The 25319-nt window shown below is 41.1% G+C and overlaps 1 pseudogene; it reads right to left on the minus strand.

The window, feature by feature from the left end:
• Positions 1-4173: 4173 nt before the first annotated feature.
• Positions 4174-25319, minus strand: part of LOC121037651 (MKI67 FHA domain-interacting nucleolar phosphoprotein-like) — a 31308-nt pseudogene continuing 10162 nt past the window's right edge.

Genomic DNA, 25319 nt, shown 5'->3' on the forward strand with positions numbered 1-25319 from the left:
ACCATGTGCGCAACCTATTTTCATGAGTTGCAAAATTTATGCCCAACCCCCGTGTGGCTACCATCATACTACTATATTCCCAGCCACCCCCCCCCCACACACACACACATATTGGCATACTCACTTCACAGACACTCTTAAAGACCTAGAAGTTCAAAAACCTAATGACCAAGAAGACGGCATCATTTTGGGAAATAAAGGAAGACCATCAGATAGAACAGGAAAGGCTACTTCTGCAGAGCCTTCAGTAGCAAGAGAGGGAGCCGCCACAATTTGGGTCTGGCAGAGACTCAAAGGCAAGCACAGGATGGGAGAGCTTCATCGAGGAAAAGGGGAGGGCTCCAGGCGTGCCGCGACTGGAGGCTGCTGGCCTGGGGAAACTGGAGGCGGGCCAGCTAGAACCAGGGTGACCTATGTGATTGGTTAGCATGCACATTTGGTAAAAAGTTAGGGAAGCTGTCAGTTATTAAGTCCTGGCCATTTGGGGCCCATTGCTCTAAGGCTTATTGTATAGTTGCTAGAAACTTCTGTTAGGTGTGACTTACAGAGAGGATGCTCGCTTCCTGGGCTGAATACTCTAGATAATGTGCTGGTTTCCTGGGCTAGTTGCTATAGATCTCCTTATAGCACCTGGCCATTTTCTATTTCTATATTCAACCTCTCAGCTTTATTATATTTTGGCATGTGCACATAAAGGCAGAGACAGGAGAAGGTCTGGCGTCCAACAGAAATTCTAGTTTTTCACACAAATGTTTCCAATGAGAAAAGATCCGTGCACAGCCACAGGTGATCTGGGAGTAGCGTTTCTTGATCTTGCAGACAAAGTACTTAAACTGCAGGGTAGGAGAGGAGCCCATCCAAGTCTAGGAGAATGTAACTGGATAATTTCTGCTTTCACGATACCAGATGATGGTTTTGGTGTGAGACAGGTTTTCAACAAAGCACCTAAATGGACACTGAGCACAGTCAAAGGGAGACTTTGTATTCCATCTGTTGGCAAACACTAAAACTAGACCAATGCCTCCTAAATCTAGACGAGGACGGACTAAGTCCTCATTTTCCTAATGAGTGATTTTTCTGTGGCATAATAAAGGGAGTATCAATTATCTTAAAGACTTCAGGGAATCATATCTCTGAAAACTATTTGCTTCAATTAAAGGAAGAATTTTTAGGGCGTTCCTGGGTGGCTCAGTAGGTTAGCCATCTGATTCTTAGTAAAGCGTCCAACTCTTGATTTTTGCTCAGGTTATGATCTCACAGTCATGCGATCAAGCCTCACATCGGGTTTTGCACCAGAAGTGGAGCATGCTTAAGATTCTTTCTCAATCTCTCTCTCACTCTCTCTCACTCTCTGCCCCTCTGCCCCTGCTTGCTCTCTCTCTCTCTCTCTGTATCTCTAATATAATTTTTAAAAAGAAAGAATTTTTAGAAAATTCAGATATAGGCAAGAAATCATAGACTCCATTGAAAAAATAATCATATAGAATAGGCTGCCCTACAAAGAGACCTAGATAAGACATGAAGACAAAGGCTGAGATTAAATCTGAGATAAGAGAAGTTCTAGACCCTCCCTAAAACCACAAAAGCAGAATTAAACTCCAAAGGTGGGCATCTTTAAAGAGAAGAATCTGTGTATATGTAGCTCCTACTTTTTTTTTTTTTAATTTTTTTTCAACGTTTATTTATTTATTTGGGACAGAGAGAGGCAGAGCATGAACGGGGGAGGGGCAGAGAGAGAGGGAGACACAGAACCGGAACCAGGCTCCAGGCTCTGAGCCATCAGCCCAGAGCCTGACTCGGGGCTCAAACTCACAGACCGCGAGATCGTGACCTGGCTGAAGTCGGACGCTTAACCGACTGCGCCACCCAGGCGGCCCTATGTAGCTTCTACTTAATGGAAAACTAAAGTTACTTCAGCATGCAAAGAAAAAAATAAAACGATACAGCGGAAGGAAAAGTAGCAAAGGGAGGCAAAGAAACTAAAATACGTATTTTTTTAGAAATTAAAAAGAAATTCCCTGAGCTGTAAAACATAAACTCCCTCTCATAGATCAAAAGGATTCATGTCATCCCAGGAAGAAAATATAAAACTTGACAAAGACATAAAATTTCAAAGATCGAGAGCAAAATTTCTGGCTTTCAACGAAAGAAGAGATGTCATATTAGCCGCATATGTCTCCTCCATCAGACTAGATTCCAGAAGAAAATGGAGTTGGGTCTGTAGAATTGGGTAAGAAATCAAAGAATTTCCTACATCAAACTAGCTCATTTATTTACAAGTGGAAGGAAAGATTTTTTTCAGACCTGCTAGGAAAGTGAAAAAATAGTTTTCATGTAGATTGCCTAAAAAACATGTATTTTAGATGACCAAGAATGTAATCAAAATGAAAGGGCCAAAAAATATTCAGGACAACATAAAGAAAAATCTGAGACTGAACACCAAAAAAGACTGAGTAGCAAATGAGATCAGATTAATACAACATTGTTAAATTATCTTCTGCAAAATAAGGCAAAATGTAAAAAAAAAAAAAAAAAAAAAAATCCTGCTCACTTACTATTAATAGCATGTACCAACAAATTTCAGATCTATTAACAACATGGTAAAAAATGTAAAAGTCTGCTGAAAGGATGTTCTAAGTTTAGCTTTACATAGGTCACAGTAAGAAGTGATTATGTTGGGGCACCTGGGTGGCTCAGTCTGTTGAGCGTCCAACTCTTGATTCCCACTCAGGTCATGATCACTCGGCTTCATGGGTTTGAACCCTGCATCAGGCTCTGTACTGGCAGCACAGAGCCTGCTTGGGATTCTCTCTCTGCCTCTCTCTGCCCCTCCCCAACTGTGCTGTCTCTGTCTCTTTCAAATAAACTTTAAAAAAAAAAAAAGAAGTGATTATGTTGCTGTTCATCGACAATTAAAAAAATTTAGATTAGATGGTGTTTTTGAAAAACTTAAAAGATAATCATTACTGACATTACAAACTGGATGCACACCTGTTTTCCAAATCATTCCATAACAAAAAAGGAAAATTCAAGAATCTGCAAAGAATAAAAATAGTTAATATTTATTTAATTCACTCTATGCCAGGTGCTATACATACTTGCTTTTTTCCCCCTCATTATTCCTTAAACTATTGTATAAAGTACTTATTTTATTTTCCCTTTTTTCAGGGGATGAAATTGAAGATTAGAAAAATATAGTAATTCATTCAAAGAGTGTTAAGAGCTGGTATTTTAACTCAGAGAGGTGGATTTCAGAGATAATGTGGACCCACTGTCATGTGTTGTCCTCTCTATATGTCTACTGACAGCTTATGATATGCCAGGAACCATGCCACTAATTCAGTTAACATTTCAATAGTTCTATGAGATAGGCAAGGATATAAAAAGGAGAAGCAGAAAACAAAGCGTTATTAACCCTATCAGTGTACTAGTAACTTAAAATTTATATTGAAGCACAAAGATTTACGGATTTAACTTTTTATTTATTTATTTAAATTTTATTATTATTATTATTATTATTATTATTATTATTTTGCTTTACTTTTGGGTCTAAAACTAAATGATGGGGAAAAAAGGCAAAAATAAATAACCAAAGAGATATACAAGATATGAGATGAACAGCAACAAAAGGAAAGCTTAGGAGATGAAATTAATTCCAAAAATATACACAGTATTAAATGTATGAAAAGCAAAAAGAGAATCATCGTGCTGTATTGCTGTATTGTTTGTATAAGTTTTATCTATAATTAAGACAAAAAGTCAACAGATACGCACTCCATATATCATAAATATATGGCATATTATAGATAACTCTATTATACGGAACCCTATAAAATTATATGTATATATAATTTTACAAAATATATGTATTTTACAAATGAAATGTAGAAAACGTTTATTTGCTGGTCACTGATTCTTGAAATTCAATTCCACATCAATGAAACGAACACAAAATGACAGTCATTGAAACTTGCTAGCCCGCCAAAAACTTAACTTGGTAAAAGTGACCACGTACATATGCTTGAAGGGTCTTCTGACTCTCCGTGTAATTTAACTTCCAGTTTCTACCACATGATGTTCAAGTGCCCTTACGGGTTGGCCATGCACAGTCTAACAGAGAACCAGGTAGATAGTCAAGCAAGAGTTTCTTTCTTTATTCGATGGTAACAACAAAAGCTGCAGTAAATGGTGACTTTTCTATCCAGGAAGAGTAACTAAAGACAGCTATGAAATCTGCAAAGGAAACTAGAGACCAGGACAAAGAGGCAGGGTGAGCCCAGCTGTTGCACGCTGCTCTACCAGCAAGGACAGGCAAGCCAGTTACCGACTGCTTTCCTTACTGACGCGAACTGCCAGTTTTTCCTCCAAGAACTTTGTCAATGGTTGCATTCCATCGCTTGTAGTTCAATACAAAGAATTAGGCCTCACAATAAAATCACATTTTTCAGAAGAAATATCATACACTTAGAATCACTGACTGCCTTTTCTTCGTCTTTTTTTCCTTGAGCGTGTAGGTGTTCGAGTCGCTTGTGTTTCCTCTTTTACACCAGGTACAGGCTATTTGAAAACTGTTCCGTTATCTTTGTCATCAACATTCATTTTAGCCGCTTCAGATTTTCGTTTCTCCAAAACTGTTGGTGTGCAAACTGGTGTGGGGCCCTGGCTAGCCACAGTCTGATCAGGACTGCTAGGAGTGAATGAATTCTTTTTCTTCTTCGCCTTTGGTAAGACCTGACCTGGCTTTTTGTAGATTTCTGAAGACCAGTGTCTTCAAGCATTTCTTTCTTCTTTTTCTTTTTACGTAAAATTAGTGGAGGAAAATCATAATCAATTCCTTTTTCAGCAATTCTTTTCCTGAGTAGTTTTTCTTTCTTCTTAAGTCGCTCCTCCGTCTGTAGCTTTTGAAGAAGCGTCCGATTCTGATTATACCGCTTCAGTGCTGGATAGGATGGCTTTTTAAATGGAATCTGCCACCGTCTGAAAAGTTCTTCATGCACTTTTTCAGGTGGTATAAGATGACACTTTAAGAGCCTTTCACCAAAAAGGTAGTTGTTCATTGTTTCAGCAACTATCTTGGCAACATTTTGAGATGCAAACTCCACAAAGGCATGGCTTTACTCTTTCCAGTCCGTTTCCTTCTGGACGGTCTGAATCTTGTAACAGTGCCAAACTGGGAGAAATACGCTGGGATCTGGGTTTCATAAAGTGCTGGAGGTAAGTGGCCCACATAGATTACTCCAGTAGTAAGTTTTGCTTCCTCCTGTCACTGGATTGCACCCCTGCAAGCCTGCACCACCTCCTTCTGAAACTTGGCCACCTCCTGCGTGTTCAGCGACAGGAACAGGGCCTTGGGGACAGCTTCCAAGCCCAAGAGCTCCACGCAGCTCCCCCGCTATATTTTATATTTTTAAGTGATCATATATATACATATACAGAGGCAGAATCTTTTTTTTTTTTAATGTTTGTTTATTTTTGAGAGAGAGAGAGCACGAGCAGAGGAGGGGCAGAGAGAGAGGGAGACACAGAATCCAAAGCAGGCTCCAGGCTCTGAGCGGTCAGCACAGAGCCCGACAGGGGGCTTGAACCCACAAACCTCGAGATCATGACCTGAGCCAAAGTTGGATGCTTAACCGACTGAACCACCCAGACTCCTCGAGAGAGAGAATATTTTAATATACCAATCAGGTAGATCAAAAGACATAGATAATTAGAATAATGCAATCAAAAAAATCAGTCTAAATCAAGCTTTGCATTCTACAAAAAAAAAAATCATCAATAGAAATTTGGCAGACTGATATTAAACTTAGCCAAAAAATCTCAATTCCAGAGTTATAAAAGCAGAAATTATAGAAGCCAGATTATTTGATTATAAAACTATATTATAAATTAATTTGTTCATATAATACAAAAAAATTCTTGAATATTAAAAAACTGTCCCAATATTTAATAACAGACTAAAAAAAGAGAGAAATACATTGTAAAATAAATTTATGAGAAATCAAGCTCATATATTTCTGTAGGTATATAAAGAAGTCCTAACTGAAATGCTAGCAGATTTATAATCCACTAAAATTAAGTACAAATGCCTGGATGCTTTAATAAAGTTTTTAGAATTGAAATGTTATTAACTCAAATAAGGGAAACCTTGTAGTTGCCTCAATGTGGGGTTAAAAAAAATATTTAATAAAGTTTAATCATTAGTCTTGATTTTATAAGCTTTAAAAAGTCTAGGAATTAAAAACATGAGACACGGTAACAATTTCATACCAAAAGCCATTGCCATTATTAAGTCAATGAGAGTCAACCTCATTAAAGGAAGGCTGTAATCATCATTCTTTTTTAGCATTGTTCTGGATGCCACTACAAATCTAAAAACAGATGACAATAATTAGGAAGAGACAATAGTGTCATTATTAGTGACTAATGTGGCTGTATATCTATAAAATCTACATAAATAAGCTGAAAAAACTTTCCTAATTCATAATGTTCAGCCAAGCGGGTACACATAAGATAAATACACAAAATCAATAGTGGTTTCAATATACCAATAATAACCTTGCATTAAAATTTGTAAATTTTACAAGAGTGTTTATTTTTAAACTGTTGACTTTTTTCCAAGGTGCTTCATTGAGAAAATATCTCTTTCCCTGCCATATGTTTTAAACAATGTAAAAGAAAATCTGAATAAGTCATCAGGAGTGTCCATGTTGCTGGATGTGTTAATGTCTTGCAACTTGACACATAGGTTAAACATAATTTCAATTAAAACCTTAAGCTTGGAATTTAACAAAATAATTATTAAGGATACAAAAATTTGAAAGAATACAAATTGAGGATTGCTAAGAAGCATTGTATACAGGCAAAGAATGAAAGATGACATAATTACTAATACAATAAAATACACTACCAACTAAAATGTTTTCAATTTTCGCAGAGTACATGCAACATATATGACAAATTACAAATTTAGTTACAAAAGTACTAAGATCCTGATAGGCACCTGGAGAACAGACAGAACCAAAAGTTCACGAAAGAGAAGGTTGCAATGGCTAAACATTTGGAGGGGAAAGAAATGCATCATGGCCAGTAATTAAAGAAATGTTTGCTCAACGATGAAATACTACTCGGACCAATTAAACTTGCAAATATGATACCATAACATTGGTAGAGATGTGATAAAACACATCGCTGCCAATGGTAGTGTAATAACTTTCCGGGTTGTGATCTGGAAATGTGGAGGGTGTAGGGGAGAAAGGGAGAGATACAGGAAAAAAACGTGGAAAATATTTGTCGCATCTCAGGGAGGTGAGATTTCTGCGGTGTTTTCTTCTTTATACTTTTCTGTGCTTCTCAAATGTTTTATAAGGTGATATAATAATATAAATATTACTTTAATCCAAAAATAGACGGAAAGCTTGAAAGAGATCATCTCTAACTGACTTCCGGTTATGAATGATTCTATTGCCGTACCAATGTCAACATTCAAGTTCCCACAATTATTGTCTAAATGTACCTAAACCACTTTTTTTTAATGTTTCTTTATTTTTCAGAGAGAGAGAGACAGCATGAGCAGGGGAGGGACAGAGAGAGAGGGAGACACAGAGTGTGAAGCAGGCTCCAGGCTCTGAGCTGTCAGCGCAGAACCTGATGCGGGGCTCGAACCCACTGACCATGAGATCATGACGTGAGTTGAGGTCAGATACTTAACCAATTGAGCCACCCAGGCACCCCGTGCCTAAACCATTTTTAAGGCTATTGATGGTCTACCATGAATTTTAAATCTCTATATCCTTAGTCAAGTTTGATGGTATATTTTTACCTTTCTTGTTTCAGTAAAGTGGACGGTGAAGAAAGTTGCCCACTTCATTCTAAAACTATATTAATATGTAAAGCGTGTAAATAATTGCCCAGAACATATCTGAAAATTCTACTAATTATTTGGACTGTTCAGTGGGAAAAGCAGGTCTTATAAGTGAGCTTTAACATACAAATTTGAAAGAGCTGGGAAAGAAAGTTTCTGCATACAGCCTGACAATGCAGGGAATGTATAATGATGAGTTGAGAAAGATCCATATCATTTGAGTTTTGTAAAAAGGGGAAGAGGGTAGTGTCCATGACTTTGCTTAGACCTGAGAAAGCCTTCTGTTGTGTGGATTTTAAAAGGAGAGAGAAGAGTTAAGTGCTGTCATCTACTCAAGTTCAGGTGGAGAAGCTTAAGCAGATACTCATCAATTCACATCTATTTCTGCAGAACATGATCATTGATTTTGCCCCTTTTGAAAACAAATCAGTTTGTTGTCGTTATGTAGAGTCTTCAGTTATACAGGGAAATAAAATTTTAAAAGGAAAAGTGTACAGGGGATCTGAATGGCAGTCTGCCTCAATTGTGGTCCCCAAACAGGCTTGCAAAAATACATGACTTAAGTAATTGACTCAATGAATTTCATTCTCTGTGCCTGGATAGACACAGTCAAGAAAATATTCCCTTCTCCTCAGTAAAATAAAACTGAAGGTCCAGTGGATGGGTTTGGATTTCATCAAGCCTATTACCCTTATCTCTTCCTTATCTCAGAGTTTAAACCTGAGATTTCTTCATTTTCACGAGTTCACTATTCTTTGGGAATCCAAAGGGAATACCTTCAAAATTTGCTTACCTAGTCCCAGTAAAGGCAAGATTGCTTGGGGGAGAATGTTTCTTAGAATAGAAACTCCATTATTTCCCTCTATTGTCAAGATCATCTTTTACTATAGAGACAAATTCCCAATCTAATTAATCATTACTCTGACTTTCAGTACGTAAAAATTAGAAGAATTTTGCAGTTTCCCAGGTATTTGTAAAACTTGAGCTAGACATACCTAGCGAATTCAGTGAAATAGTTTCTGCTGTCTCGTAACTTTTCTCTATGATAAACTATTTACCTCAGCCACAGGCTTGAGTCAATCAAAATATTGTGAATCGTTTGTTGTCGAAATAATTTGATTAATCTCTTTAAATTTCAAACATCAATCCATAGTGAAATCTTTTTCTGATTTTTTTTCTTCCATCATATTCAGTATTCCCATGTACCTTATTTACTCTGTGTAAATCAGGAAGTCTGCAATGCATCTTAATTCATACTATTTTGTTCAGGTCTTCATGTCAACAGATGCTTTGAAACCATTATCCTGTCTTAAACTTCCTCTCTCCAAACTGTGAGATCATTCCATTGCTTTTACAACTTGTGCCTCTTAACCCTTAATGCATTTTTTGCTCATGTTTAACACTCTGTGGATTCCAACCTTTTTCTAAATTCTGAGATGGACATTTTCTCTAATACATTAATTCATCTAGTGTTTCTATACAAACTGAGCATATGACATGTGCCAAGTCCTGTGGTGGCCCGTGGGAGTGAACAGTGAACAGCTTGTCTCTCACCGTTTGTGTCTCCATGCCCAGACGTCTGATTTCTGTGCACTGACAATGAGTGACTGATTCTGACCCAGTGATGTACTCTTATTTGACTAATCCAGTGACATAGTTGTCTAGGTAATTTCAATACCCTTCAGCTGAGTTTTATATCGGTCCCTATGTGTGTGCTTTTGGTTTCAATACCCAATCATTCTAATTTATCAAAGCCACTATCCAATCACTGATGTCACAAACCCAAAACTCTGTGTTTATTCCCATTTAGGACACATGTGCCGGACCTAATTTGAAAAATAATTTCTGTTAATCTTCAGTACTAGTGCATTTGATTGGTCATTTTGTTCTTGAGACACACTGTGCTCAGAACCCATATGACAGGTGTGGGCCTTGAGGATGTGGTATCTGAGGCCTATGAGAAGCAAAATTTCACCTTCTTGAGACACCAGGCTTTATTACCTCTTCTGCCTTTTGGCTGGCCGACTTTGATCAGAACTCATCAAAATGGAAAGGAAATATTAAGACAAGTAGAGAAGCCAAAATATAATGAAAACAGACTGGAGAGTGACTCCAAAAAAAAAAAAAAAAAAAAACACCAACAGCACCAAAATGGCTTCCTTACGGACCTAATATTTTCAGAATACATTTATAGACTTAGACCCTCTGTTCAGGATGCTTCTCTCCTAATCAATAGTGACACATCCAACTATAATTCCAAATGGGCACCGACTTTGATTTGAGCTCAATGGGACAGAAAACACAAAATAACAGTGGCTGAAGCAAAAAATTATTTATTCTCTCTCAGGTAGACAAAGTATGAGAGCTCCACAATCAGTAGGATCTCTGCCATTCTCACCACATGGCAAAGACCGTGTTGATCAAGATGGCTGCCTCAGCTCTCGCAATGTGTCCGGAAGGAAGTAGAAGAGGAAAGGGCAGAAGTGTATTCTCCCTCCCTTTAGGGATCCTTACTGGAAGATGCCTATACCACTCTGCTCATATTACTTTGGCTAGAATTTAATTATATGGCCATACCAGCTGTGAAAGAGATTAGGGAATTTCATTTTTGTCCTGGGAAATTATGTTCCCAGCTAGCAAGTGGAAGTTCTATGATTAAAGAAGAAGGGGGAATGAATATTGAGGGGAAACCATCATGATCTGCCGAGAACTAATTATTTTTGTTAAATAATGATTTGAATAATTTAATGACACATGAAATCTGACCACCTTTTCTACTTAAGCTCAGTCCAGCTTTCCCTCTGTAAAGTCTGATTCATTTGCCCTAAAAAGCAGCAATAACAAACCATGATTGTAGAAGAGATAACACTGAGCACATTATCTACATTTATCGTGGATCACCTAAGTCTGTATTCAGAAAAATCAGACTAAATCGTCTATACATAGCATTTCACATAAGAAAATTAAATACTGAGCCTGGGTGGCTCAGTCAGTTAAGTGTCCGACTTTGGCTCAGGTCATGATCTCGTGGTTCGTGGGTTCGAACCCCGCATTGGGCTCTGTGCTGGCAGCTCAGAGCCTGGAGCCTGCCTCAGATTCTGTGTCTCCCTCCCTCTCTTTCCCTCCCCGACTTGTGTTCTGTCTCTCTCAAAAAAAAAATAAAATAAACATTAAAAATTTGTAAATAAACAAATAAATAAAATACATATTAAAGGTCATGAAAATTGATTCATGGGATCGATTCTGTAAATCTAAGTAATGTTTTGATAAATGCATGAGAATTCGTATCTCTTCCCTGACTGCATTTGAGCATCACCTGGGGAGTTTGTCTTGTTGTTGTTACTATTTGCTTCATTATCTTCTAATAATTCCAATGCCCAGCATACACCTGAGACCAATTAATCCAGAATCTGCAGGGTGTAGGAAAGGGAAGTGAGATCCAGGTCTCTATCTTTTAAAAGCACTTTCTGAAGCATAGGACTCCATCCACAGCAACTGCTAATGAAGTCTTAGAATATAAGCATGAAGCGGGCCAACACCGATGCTTTTAATTGCACTCAAGAGTAAAGTGCAATTAAGAAAACCTGTGATGTGATTGATCTCTCTGTATATGGAAGATTTTGCACTCAATAAAGGAAGTCACTAAGGCGAACTAAACAAACTTCTGACTTTCCTTTGAAATCCAACATCTTTCCCCCCCCCCCCCTTCCAGGTTAATTATATAAAGCAATTGCAACGATGTAACACACAGCAACAAAATACTCTTCAAGTGCAGAAGGAGAAGAGGCTAAGGCCCTCAACAGGATAGAACAGGTAAGATTGGGTTGAGATCCTTCAGTGCCTTCACAACTGTTTGAATTCTACCTACTGGTACCAGGTGGCTGGCTACCTCGGGGGTATCTGCTTCTTCTTCAGCTACTCAGGCCTTCTGGTTATTCGGGCATCACTAGGGGAAGGGGACAGGGCAGAAGGACAAAACCTTTCACCTAAAAAACAATGTCGGGCACAGTCCTCCGACCAGGCTTGAAAACACTTGCAATCCAAGCGTAGACCTGCCTGATTACCAGTACAACTTCTGACTTCTATTTGTTCTCCCTGAGGCTAAGCGTCCTCATCTGTGAAACACAGGCATTTAACCAGTGGTGTCCCGATACCCTTCTACCTCTAGAATCCAAAGTTTCTACCCTGCAGTTGTCCTACTTGGAAAGAAATTTACCAGTTCGGATTTCCTGTCCAGATCATTGCATCAGCCCTCCCTGACCAAGGTCACACCAGAATAGTAGCTTGACTACAGGGCAAATCCTCAATCTGAGCCCTCTCCCAGGTCCTCCCTACGATTCAAATACATTAAGGCATGTGGTCTGAGTGTACTCAGCGTTTACGCACATAATACAGAAAACACCTGGCATGAGTTCCGCCTTCTGTGGCCCCAAGGGGGGACCACTGCTTTAAGCTTTTGAGACTTTCTAAGAGGTATTTATAGGTCATGGGATATATAGCTTTCCAATGGTCCGAAGAACACAGCCAACTTCAGGACGAGTGATACAAGTGCTGAGATTCTAAGGGGATAAATCCCATAAAAATTTAGATGCTGGGGCTCAATATGGAAACATGGACTGGAAAATGAGGAGGCTCGTGTCATGGACACAAGACAAGCCTGGGCTGTATCTTGTTCCCAGAATGAAGAACTGTGGATATAGGCAGGGCAGTGCGCCCATAGCCTTGAAGATGGGAGTCTAGATATGTGAGGTTCTTGCACCGTGTTCCGCCTGTTAAGGAATCTGAGTGACAAATGGCATAAGGTTAATGAGAAAAACACTGAGAGTCCAGGGAAGCATATATCAGAAACCGGAACACCAAGACTACCCAAAGGCAGGGCCAGATGAAAGGAAGATTGATCATGAGGCTCAGAAGACGATTTAGTTAAGACGGAGATCTTAGGCAGATGGTACAGCCGTATCCCTCCAAGTGCTTCCTGAAGAATCCCAGTTTTGTTCAGGGCAGCAGTCAGTGCTGCCGGAAATAGTCTCACAGCTCCCATGCATGGGCAGGGGTGCAGGGGTGGGGAAAAGGGTCACGAGATGGTTCTGGCCCCAAGTGAGGGAGGCAGGAACCCGTGGAGACGCCATCCTCTCCCACATAAGAAGAGATAGAGCCCCTGAAGGAGGCAGCCTACTGACTCTTCCTGTCCCTCCAAGCCGGGGCATGAATGTGGAACTGGTGCTGAAGCCTCCGTCCTGCCCGTCTTGCACCCAGGAGGTCACGAGAGGGAAGACAAAACCCGAAAGGTAAGGATAAAAGGGCAATGACAGGAGGACACCACAGAACCACCAGACCATCCTGGACTAGAGCCACAAGAGGAAAGAAAGCGCTACTTGATGTAGTCAAATGACAAGCCAACTACCACATCCAATAAGCGCACCAGCTCATAATTACAGCTTAATAACATTCATGGCCTCACGGTGCCGAGGAATCCAAAGCATGGAAACTCGTACAATAGAGTGTATCCTGCTCTCCCAACATCTGCTCGCAGGAACCAACGAAACATCTCTTGTCGAGAAGGTAATCTCCCTTGAGATCAAAAATTAAAAAATAAAAATTAAAAAAAAGTGAAAGTCTTCAAGGAGGCAGACGAAGACACATGTGACCAAATGCTTAGCATGTCCTTGCCAAGCAGGGGGGTGTTTATGCCATTTCCATAAACAATGGAGGAAAGATAGCAAGGGACTAAAATTAGAATCATGCCAGAACGCTGACATTTGAGATGATATTAAAACTACAAACTGGCACTTATAAATGACGAGAAACTCACGGGAGACCAGCACATCTGCCTCGTGTACCTGATTAAGGTTTGAAAGGAAGCATTACGACTCAGCAGTTACACCTAGTGCCTGAAGAATGTCAGATTAGTTGAAGAGAGACAAATAGGAAAACACTACTTTTCTGATTCAGGAAGAGATACCGAGGCCTGAACATCTGGCTGTGGAATAAATAAACTCCCTTGGGGCTGCATTGTATTTATTGCGTGAAGTGGGTAGCATTTGACTTCGGTGTCGGCTGGCCGGAGTGCATCAGAGATGTGGCTAAGCCTGGTGACATCAGCAGGGCAAGAGTCAGAGTGCAAAACATAACAGGCCTCCTAGCCCAGGAGTTATTTTTATTAGGAAAATCCAGACCCTCAATGGAGCTTCAGTGCAGAAATGCTGCCAGCAATGCTTTCAAAACGCATTCCAGGGGCGCCTGGGTGGCTCAGTCGGTTGAACATTCGATTTTGGCTTGGGTCAGGATCTCACGGTTCGTGAGTTTGAGCCCCACATCAGGCTCTTTGCTGACAGCTTGGAGTCTGGAGCCTGCTTCAGATTCTGTGTCTCCTTCTCTCTCTCTCTCTCTCTCTCTCTCTCTCTCTCTCTGCCCCTCCCCCACTCACTCTCTGTCTCTCTCTTTCTCTCTCTCTTTAAAAAATAAGTAAACATTAAAAAAGAAAAACACATTCCCCACCAGGGAGTTTGCTTATGCAAACCTTCTCCTTGTGGTCCAGGGACAATGACCGTGACCCCTCACACATTAATGGTATTGTGAACCCTGGGCAGGGGCCAGCTTGCCCAAGTGTGACCCCAGAGCTGACTGCTGCCTCACCACTGCTGACTCGGGACAGGCCAGCTGAGCAACCGTGGTGTCTGGAAGCTGGGACCCCAGCGGCAAGCCAACCCCGACCGTGTCTCCAAGACACTGCCAACCCCTGACGCCCGCGGTGGATGAACAAAGCCACCTTGCACGGGCACAGGCGGACATCACACCGTGAGTGAGACAAGGTTTGAAGGGTTTTTTTCCCCAAAACTGCTAAAAACTTGACGGAGAGTCTCTGGTCAGAAATTATGTCAGGAAGCTGCTACTTCAGCAAAGATGAACAGCACTCCAGAAGGAAATGTGAATTTTAATTGTGACTGTACTAAAGTAAGTGAAGAAAAGCATAGCAACTTGCTTGTCATTGGGAAAAAGGGCAGTGTGTTGTAAAAATGAGACAAGCTTTGGCTGGAAATCCAACTTTCCTCAAAACCAGCTCTCACCAGCTCAGGGTTTGGCTCTCACCCATTCACCAAACCCCAGAACCCCAGGCTCCGCGTGGAAAGGGCATCACCACATCTGCCCGGCAGGGACTCAGGCGAATTAAACGAGACGACATCTGTGAAGTGCTTGGCACTTTGGTAGTTACAGTGAGTAAAAATTGTGGTATGGTTCTTGTTGACAGTCTCTAAAATGGGGCTGACACTTCCTTCATGAGGAGCATATAGCTTCAAGATTACATTCTATCATAAACAACAGTTTAATCCACTAAAAGGGGAAGTTCTGACCCTACATCTGAGAAGTACCAATCACACTGACATGGGAAGATCCTGACTTGCCCAAAGCCACAAGCTAATTGGTAAAGACAAAGGTGTGCTAGCAGCTGGGGGTGGGTGAGTGGGTGGGGGGCTGCTCTTGATCCAGGGGGATGAACCCCCCTCAGAGGAGCACTGATGAGTGTATTTCCCCAGGCAAGGAATCACGTGGGGTAGACATGATAGGGAGTGAGCTACGATGGGACAAACCCACAGTGTGATGCAGAGTCAGGGTCCAGGGAGAAGAAGGAATGGTTTATCTGGCACATGTGGGTCCTAAACACCACGGGTCTCCAAACAACACGGAGCACTGTCTGCAGAAAGATCTAGAGAGCACAGAGGCATAGTGTAAGCTCATCAAGTCATACTGATAACAGGTTCCATTACTGAACAGCCACTCTGTGCCAGTCCATTTATATTCATTATCTCATTGAACTCTGACAATCAGACTATCAGATAGACCTCATTCTCTCCACCTGTGTGAAGAAGGACGTGTCCCCAAAAACTCAGCCACTTGGGTCATGCAAAGCGAACAAAGATGAACCTTTCTTTGTCATGAGTTTCCTTATCCTTTTCAACTTTACATGGAATCTGCTCCCTTTAGGCTGGCTCCTGGCTAGAGTATCTTTATGGTAGCAGATAACTTGGGTCCTTCTATCTTGCTATCTTGGGTCCCATTCATTCCCCAAGCCTTTTGTGATTCCGATTTCCTAACCATAAGTTGCCTCTGTCTTCCCTGGTTCTCTCATGACAAAGATAATCTGATGACTAGATAATTGGATAAATGCAGTGGTCCTAAGGTAAGCAAAGGTAAGGCTCTTCCTCTTCTCCTATAGAAAAAAATAAAAAGGTTTTCCAAGAGTATTTTACAGCAACGCTGGAATTCTCCAAGAACTTTCCATATGGCCAGAATATTTTTATAATAAAGCTGAGATATTGTGTGCCTTTTTCACTGTTCACTATTCTCCTTGAAGTGATTGACCTATTTCGCTCATTTTTAAGAAAATATCTGCCCAATACCCAAGTCTAAAGAACTACCGTTTGTCTGTCATTTTTTCAGGTCTACCAAAAAAAAAAAAATCTCACAGCAGCACAAGGTCTGTTCTTGGGGCTGACCATCATACTTTGGTACATGGCAGAAGTCAGTATATGTACTTGTCATTTCATTACTAAGGAATAGTTTTAAAAACATGCACTGAAGGGTTGAGATTTAACAAAATTAATAATTTTTGCCATTTCATCATGAACCTATTTAAGTGAAAATGATTTTTGTTTCTTTGCTTTTACTGCGTGGGGTGGGGAAGAGTGCCATGACTGTTCAGTTTGCTGTCACTGCCATGATTCACGGGCAGGCACCGACCATTTCATTCACTGCTGGTTTTGCACCTTTAGTACAAGTGCCCACACAGGGGAAAAGGCAGATTTGTTGCCAGTAATAAAGTCTGACCTTTCAAGAGAAAAACAGAAATTTAGAAAATTCATATTGTCGGTGTGAGCTTTTCAAAGCTTAGTTTTTTTCTGATAAAATTAGTAGTGATGTTAACGAAAGTGACTTTTTGATGTTGTGCTAAAAATTTGACAATTGGAAGATCTTTCTAACTCTATGAATCAATATTTTCCAAATTATCATGAACAGTATTATAAAATCATGCATAAGTGAAAGATTTATTCAAAATGCAAGACCATTGGATGCTAGAGTAATAGATCACAAAATGCTCGTTGACGTGTTTTCATAGTCCACATAGCAATTAAATTTTTATTTTTTTAATCTTTATTTATTTTGAGAGACAGAGAGTGTGCATGGGGGGGGGGGAAGGGCAGAGAGACGGAGAGAAAGAATCCCAAGCAGGTTCTGCACTGTCAGCACAGAGCACACCTCAGGGCTCGATCCCACAAACCATGAGATCATGACCTGAGCAATCGAGTCAGACACTTAACCGGCTGAGTCACCCAAGTGTGCTTAGCAATTAAAATTTTAAAAACTACCATCTGTGGGGCACCTGGGTGGCTTAATCAGTTAGGCATCTGACTCTTGATTTTGGCTCAGGTCATGATCTCTCGGTTGTGATGTCGAGCCCTATGTTGGACTCCACACTGATCGTGGAGCCTGCCTAATATTCTCTCTCTCTCTCCCTCTCTCTCTCTCTCTCTCTCTCTCTCTCTCCCCCTCTGTCCTCTCCCAAGCTTGCCTGCTCTCTCTCTTTAAAAGAAAAAACATTCTAATATTAAAAATAAATAGAGGCACCTGGGTGGCTTGGTCGGTTAAGGGTTCGACTTCGGCTCATGTCATGATCTCATGGTTCGTGAGTTCAAGCCCCAAGTTGGGCTCTATACTGACAGCTCAGAGCCTGGAACCTGCTTCAGATTCTGTGTCTCCCTCTCTCTACCCCTCCTCCACTCCTGCGTGCACACGCGCTCTCTCTCTCTCAAAAATAATATTTAAAAAAATTTTTAATAAAAATGAATAAATAGGTAAATAAATCAATAAATAATAAAAACTACCACCTGTCTCACTTGTCAAATTCTGGCATAGTATGAAAGGAGTATATCCACAATTATCTATAATTGCAACACCCATCCCCCCATTTTCCAACTACACATCTGTGTGAGTCTGGATGTTATTCATACACTTCATATTGTGAAAGATTGAATAAAGAATCAAATATGAGACTTGGCTGTCTTCTATCAAACCAGACCAAGAGATTTACAAAAATGTGAAACAATGCTCCTTTTCTTGCTAAAATTTTCTTTTAGAAAATATATTTATTTTAAATTAAAATGTTATTTGCATTAAGACACAATGTTTATTACAGACACTTAAAATGAATCAATAAATGTATTTAAATTTTCTCAGCCTTAATTCCTTTTTTTTTCAATTAATTTGTTTATTTTGAGAGAAACAGAGACAGCGTGGGTGGGAGAGGGATGGAGAGAGAGGGAGACAGAGAATCCCAAGCAGGTTTCGCACTGTCAGCATGGAACCTGATGCAGGGCTCCAACCCACCAAACCATGAGATCATGACCTGAGCCAAAACCAAGAGTCCTTTGCTCACGTGACTGAGCTACCCAGGCGCCACTCTCAGTTTTAATTCCTAATGCACTAAACATCAATAGATACATCCTACATTAACTAAAGCTCTTTGGGGTCGTTAAGAATTTTAAGAGTGTAGAAAGGATCCAAGATGAAAAAGTCTGAGAGCTGCTGCCTTGAGTCAAAAAATTATAAGTACTCCAAAAATTAGTATTTGGTAAAATAGATCTTTTTGTACCTTCCATAAATTATTTGAGAGATGTAGAGTGCTAGGCAAATAATAACCCCCAAAGATGTCCAAGTCTTTTTTCCTGGAACCTGGGAATCTGTTACTTTACGTGACAAAAAGGGATTAAGGTTGCAGATGGAATTAAGGTTGGTAATCCACTGACTTTAACATTGAAAGATTATCCTGGATTATGCAAGTGGAAGAGCAAAGCAGGAGGGTCAGTGTCAATGTGACGTAGCCTGAGGAGAATTGTACCAGCCATGGCTGGCTTTGGAGCCTGGAAGGAGACACAGCCAAGGAATGGCACAGCCTCCAGAAGCTGAAAAATTCAAGGGAATAAATCCTCCCCATCCTCCCCTGGAGCCCCCAGAAGGGAGCACATCCCTGCCAACACAATGATTTTAGTCCAGCGATACCCACATAAGACTTACACCTCCCAGAATGTAAGATAATAATTTGCATTGTTTTCAGGCACTGACAACTTTGAATTTGACCTGAACCCTGTAGTCCGGAAAAACAGATGATGTTAAAAAAAAAAAAAAAAAAAAAAAAATACCACCATTTTATGCTCTGGGAAACAGCAAAGAACCTCTCTTCATGGAGTGACTTAGATAAGACTCAAGGATGCCCCTCTTGTTTCCCAAAGACAAGGCCAGATGCAGACACTCCATATCCACATTCTTTGCTCCATACATGATTCAATGGACTGTTTGTCCACAATGACAATTGGAGCAAAATCCATGTTAACCCAACATCAGTTAAGTTTCTCTCTTTCCTCCAGGTCCCTGAACTTTGACCCACCCTCAACCGGAGCCCCTCTTTCTCTCTTATGAACAGGCTGGCCTCAGGGTAACACATTCTCTGCTCTACTGTCCTATCATCCTGCTGCACATACCCAGTTCTACTAGCCTTATTCACTCCTCTTTATAAGACAGAATACTTTTCCTGCCTGACCTAGAAGATGCTTGCAGATCTCGTGGACAGAATGTTCTCCCTGTTTCAATAGTCCCTCCACTTCTCTTGCAATAATCCTTTTGAATAAAGTGCCTCCTTACCTAAGTCCACATTTGTTTTTTATTTGACCCCATTAAGTGTGTGGTCATTTGTTACAGCAGTAATAGGAAACTAACACATATGCCTAGCTCAACTAACAGCACCTTACCACCTAAAGTCATCTTGAGAGAATGAACAAAGCAGGTACAGGAGAAAATAACATCATTTCCCACTCTGCTGTATTTCCCACTCTGCTGCATTGCTAGTATGGCAGTGCTCAGAGCAAAGGTGGGGACAATTGGAGATTTTGAAGGAGGTCACCCAGATGAGGATCTTTGATCAATCAGATCAATGATCCCTCCATCCAGACTTGCAGGTGGCATAGCAGGAAGTCTCAAAGAACCATCTTAAATTCCTCAGTGGCCCAGAGTCCCGACGATCACTATGAGGACCCCTTGGCAGTCCAGACAACGGGAGTGCACTTGACCTCTTAGGATCTTCCCTTCTCACACACATCTGCACATGAGAACTCTGCTGTCAGCACGGAGCCCTCTTGGGATCCTCTGTCTCCCTCTCTCTCTGCCCTTCCCCTGCTTGCACTCTCCCAAAAAACAAAACAAAACAAAAATGGACATAATAAAAAAGCAAAAGTTGCAAAATTAATGCAACCTGATGAAAAATGGAAAGATAATCTTCTTTCAATCATAATATTGTGGAACACGTGAGGATTACCTACCAAACCTCACGCCGTGTGGTATTTACAAGGATGTTCTTTCAACAAAAAATGACTTTGTTTTCCTGTTTGCGTTATTTCCAGCATTAGGAGATACCACGCAAACAATGCTGATCATTGTTGGCATGTTGAAGTTGCCAAATGAGACCATTTAGTCCTTAAGAAAAAAATCTTTATCTCCGAAAAGTCACCCTGACGAACCAGATGGTTGAGTACTGTTGGATGCTATTTTAATGTCTCAAGTGCTCATTTTTTTTTTTAACTTGAACATTTAAAAATGATGAAGCAAAAGGGCTCCCGGAGCTTCCTTCGCAGCAGGTAGAGCCTGGCTGGTGAACAAGACACACACGTGCCCTTGCACACATGCACGTGCACTTCCATCAGTCATCCCCCCCACCCCCAACACACGCTGCTGTTCAGCAACCGCTATCTAAATGTACAGGCTACAAACTTCACCCAACCAGAACACTCACTACCGCGCAAGGAATCCCAACTGTGCTAAAGACAACCACGCAACGTGTACCTGACCCTCCACCTCTTCCACACAGTAGGTACAATCTGAGGTTTCTGACTGATCATAACTATAAAACTCAGAGCAGGCCATTTTGGATACGTCATAAAATAAAAAGGTTTACATGGGGAGACCTACCCACAGCTGAGCTCCTGGCCACATTTTATTACTATTTCAGAGCCCAGAAACCTGGTTTGCATTTCCCCTACAGCTTGAAATCCACAAGAGGCCTTTCCCAGCTGAGTGGCCTAGAGTGGGGGCCACGGGACAGCACACGTGCTCTTTCCGACCAGCCACCTGGCAAAACTGTGACTTGCCCCCATGTGAGGGCTGCAGGTTACAGAGGGGAGTTAGAAAAAAAGCAAAAGAGAGAAAACAAAATCAGGGTGTGCTTTAAATGAACTCAACATGTGCGTGGACAATCATCCACCCCTGGTCCACCTTCGATGCCTGTGGATGCAAAGCATTTCCAACCTGAGCTCCCAGAGTGGGTTTATGGAGAAAAACGGTTTCCTGTTACTTGATGCAAAATTGGGGGGAGCGAGTGGAGATGGAAACCAATTTTTTTATCAAATTCTCAATAAAAGGTTAAAACCCACTTCAGTAAGTTTAAAATTCAATGAATTCAGAAATATCCTCTTAAAACTCTCCAGCACAGCTCTAACCATTAAAGGTAATCTCTCATATCTGTGTTTTAACTTTAGCTGTCACCAAAGGGAAGTTTCTCTTTCTTTTTTCTTTTATTTTTTTCTGGGTCCAAGTAAAGAAACTTAAGGGGAAGAATGGGGAAAGCCAAGAAGAGAAGGGAAAATGCAGAACATGGAGTAGAAGACAAATTAACTTCTAGATAAAGAGAAAAGATAAAGGTTATTTATTGTCTCATGAAAAATGAGGATCAAGTAAGAAATTGCTACTGGCTGAGAATTTGAGAGCTAAAGGGATCATTTATTCCAACACTTTTTTTTTTAATTTTTTTAATGTTTATTTATTTTTGACAGAGAGAGAGAGAGAGAGAGAGAGAGAGAGAGAGAGAGACAGAGCATGAGCAGGGGAGGGGCAGAGAGAGAGGGAGACACAGAATCCGAAGCAGGCTCCAGGCTTTGAGCTGTCAGCACAGAGCCCGATGTGGGGCTCAAACTCACAGACTGCCAGATCATGACCTGAGCTGAAGTCGGACGCTCAACCAACTGAGCCACCCAGGCACCCCTCCAACACTTTCTTTTAATGAGTGAAAATAATTAGTGACTTATCAAAGACCCCACGGCTAAACTTCTGCTGATCACTCCCCAAACCAGCAGCCAGAAACCTGTTCCGGGTGAGCGAGCCCTGGTGAGTGATCAAAGGATCACCTACTGGGTCACGAACGGGCTCCTCGCAGACCGTATTTCCCTCAAGGTTTGCCTTTGAAGATATTGTGGGTACACAAAAGCACGCCATGGCCACTGGACCAACCCTGAGCAAATTCCAGGGATTTTTTAAATTTTAGTTGGTGTTTCTTTGGGCTTGATACTTTTCTTTCCACCTATCGCTACACCCTGGCAATTAAAAGAACAGGATTCAAGAAACATTTTTGCATTTACTGAACAGCTGATTCTGTCGTTTCATCCACTTCTCTGTGCCCGTGCGCATCTTACCATTTAAAAAGATGCTTTTCAAGAGCATGAAAAGATCTGATCAGAACACGCTGGGGTGTCAGGGCGCGGTTCACAGATCCTCAGGTCCTCCGCTGTGACCCCCGCACGTCCGGTCTCCAACGTTAGCCTTCACCAGCTCTCTTACATGGTCACCAGGCCTATTGGCCGGTCAGGTGTCTATATACCCTCTGTGTACAGCAGCCTGACTCCTTCCTGGCTTTGGCCTTATCTATGACCCTCTCTCCACAATGTCCTTCCTCCTGTGTCTACCTAGCAACCACCCGCCTGTATTTCCTGTCTCTCCCTGACCCCACCACTGGCAGAAATGCCCCCCTTCACCATGACTCCACCCAACTCTAAGGTCGTTGACACTAAGAGCCACATCCTACTCATCTCTGAAGACACAGCAATTGGCAAAGAGTCTGGCTTCTAGAAGGAATTCTCTGGCTGTAACGGTGAACTGTAGATTTGATGAATTTAGAATTGCTTCAGCTGACCAGTAACTGTTTGCTGATCACCGGCTGTGTACCAGGGCTGTGCTATGAGGAAGGGAGGTAAAAATGAACAAGTCACAGTTTCTGTTTATGAAGAGATTTTAGTTGAGTGAAAATGAAAGCAAATCTCTCCCCTCTGTGGGGGAAAACACATCTGAGTGCATTCATTCCCTCTGATAATAGTCCAGAGGCGCCATATTTACGGATGGAAAACCTGCCCTTATATTCTACCATTCTTAGAGGAACTCACTTAATTGTATATCACATTCATGCCTAATGAAGGTTTAATAATTTGCTATTTTTAAAGTTAAATCCAAGTTAACAGAGGCCTGAAGATATTAGGTTTGGGTAGGGGAAGTACACGAAAGGAAGGAAGAAAACTAAATGTGAGAACAAGAAAAATAGAAGAGATAACCAAATCTTACAGTAGAAGTTTTCATTCTATTTCTTTGTCTCAAAGTGAAGGCTAAGGAGAATTTCCCTTTATTCTTTAGAAAATCTGCAGCTGGCCCAGGAGGCCAGACACGTATTCCGTTCCCACCTCCAGACTCCATTTAGAGCATTCTCCTATTTTTAAAAATGGATTTCTGTAAAACGTTTCATAATGTGGATTGGTTTCTTTGGGGTCTGCCTCTGCACTATGGCTGCATAAAAAAAGACATTAATAACTTCTCCGTTAATGGGTTTTTCAGAGTCTCAAAAGACTCACCTTGTACATTATAACTTCCTCCCACTTAGCCCCCTGGCTAAATCTTGATTGCCCTTGTAAGACATCTTTAGGACATATTGCTGAAGTTAAAGATGGTCCTTAGGAGAAATAACTTCTCATATGATGCACAACGCACGCTCATGAACCGGCAGAGCAGAAGCCCCTTCGTTTTGTGTCATTCTACCTTGGTCCCGTGCCACACTCTGCTCCGAGAGGGCTGACCCTGCCTCGGGAATGAAGAATTTCAGTGACAGAGGCAGCTGAGGCTCTCTCCCAGACCTGAAGGGTGACTTTGAACCGGTTATTTCACATCTTTGTCCTTTGCCAGGACATTCCAGTCAGCTTACCCATCCATCGTTTCACAAGGGGGCATGTGGCGTGTCCGGGACGTTTCTGCATTTTGAAACCTATAGAAGTAGGAAAAGAGACTGTAAATATAGTATGTGTACTATAGTAGTGCACACACACACACACACACACACACACACGGGAATATACATACACTTAGGAAATGTGTGTATATGTGTGTCCGTGTGTATATATGTGTGTACATGAGTGTGTGTTTGTGTATATACGTACATATGTATGTATGTGTGTACGTGTTCATAGGTTTGTATGTGTGTATATATGTGTATGTATATGTATATGTGTATATATGTGTATGTGTATATGTGTGTATGTGTGTACATGTGTATATGTGTGTATGTGTGTGTACGTGTGTAGATGTGTGTTTATGTTTAAAGTGTATGACTATATATATGGTAGTTATATATCTATAGCATATAGTTATATAAAGATGGAAAAGGTAGAATCTTGAAACAGGTCTCAAATTTTGTTCTTTGGGGCTGACACCCCAGGATGTAACCCAGTAGAGGGCAGGACCTATGTAGGCTCGTGTTTGTCTCTGCATCTAGTATTAAATGTTAGCCTTTCTGGCTCCAACAGATATGGCGCCTGCGTCTCTCTAAATGTCTGTCATTGGGACAAGTAACTGCTTTAGTTCAGCAAGTAAAACCTGAATTCAGCTGTGATAAGCAAAGAATCCATAGCGCTTCTTGCTGAAGCAGAAGTGTTCGTGGGTTTTTTTGTTTTTCTTGTTTTTTTTTTTTTTACCTCTTATAAGTCACAGACAGCTTTAAAAAATAATCTTCTAAAAAAAGGTAGTACATCGGTACATACACACGGAAGTTTGCATGCAATTTGTGGAGGACCATGACTTCAAAGTCTCTCTTTTTGAAAATATTTGCAAAAGCAGTTTACCTCATCTCCTGGTATTTTTTTCCTTTTGTGTCCAGGTGGGTGGCTCTGTGTTTCACGTTGGTCTACACCAGCTTCAGTGCTGCCCTGAGAATGAACACTCCTTACCTACGTCACCACTAAAATTAATAGGTAACTGTCGCCATGCGCGTCTCACCACACCGCCCTTAGATGAATGACAGTCTGATTAACAAAACGGCACTGGTTTTCGACAGATGACAAAGCATTTGTGGCGCTGCGGTCAGAGTCCAGACGAACAGCAGTCTGCCTCCCCTCACCACACGACAGGGGACTGTCAGAGGCCAGAGGACACCTGGCCAACATGTCATACAACTGACATGTATGAACAGCATCAGGCTCATGGGCTTCCAAGTGCTACGCCAAACGTTCAGACACAGAACACGATGAAAAGGAGATGTCCTGGGCTGGCAGCCGCCAACAAAAAGCAGATGTTGAACCATTGCTTCCAAAATTCGTTTCTGTGCTTG

The sequence above is a fragment of the Herpailurus yagouaroundi genome, unplaced genomic scaffold (assembly GCF_014898765.1).
Source record: "Herpailurus yagouaroundi ecotype Mexico unplaced genomic scaffold, PumYag 164, whole genome shotgun sequence".
In the NCBI taxonomy this organism is placed as follows: domain Eukaryota; kingdom Metazoa; phylum Chordata; class Mammalia; order Carnivora; family Felidae; genus Herpailurus; species Herpailurus yagouaroundi.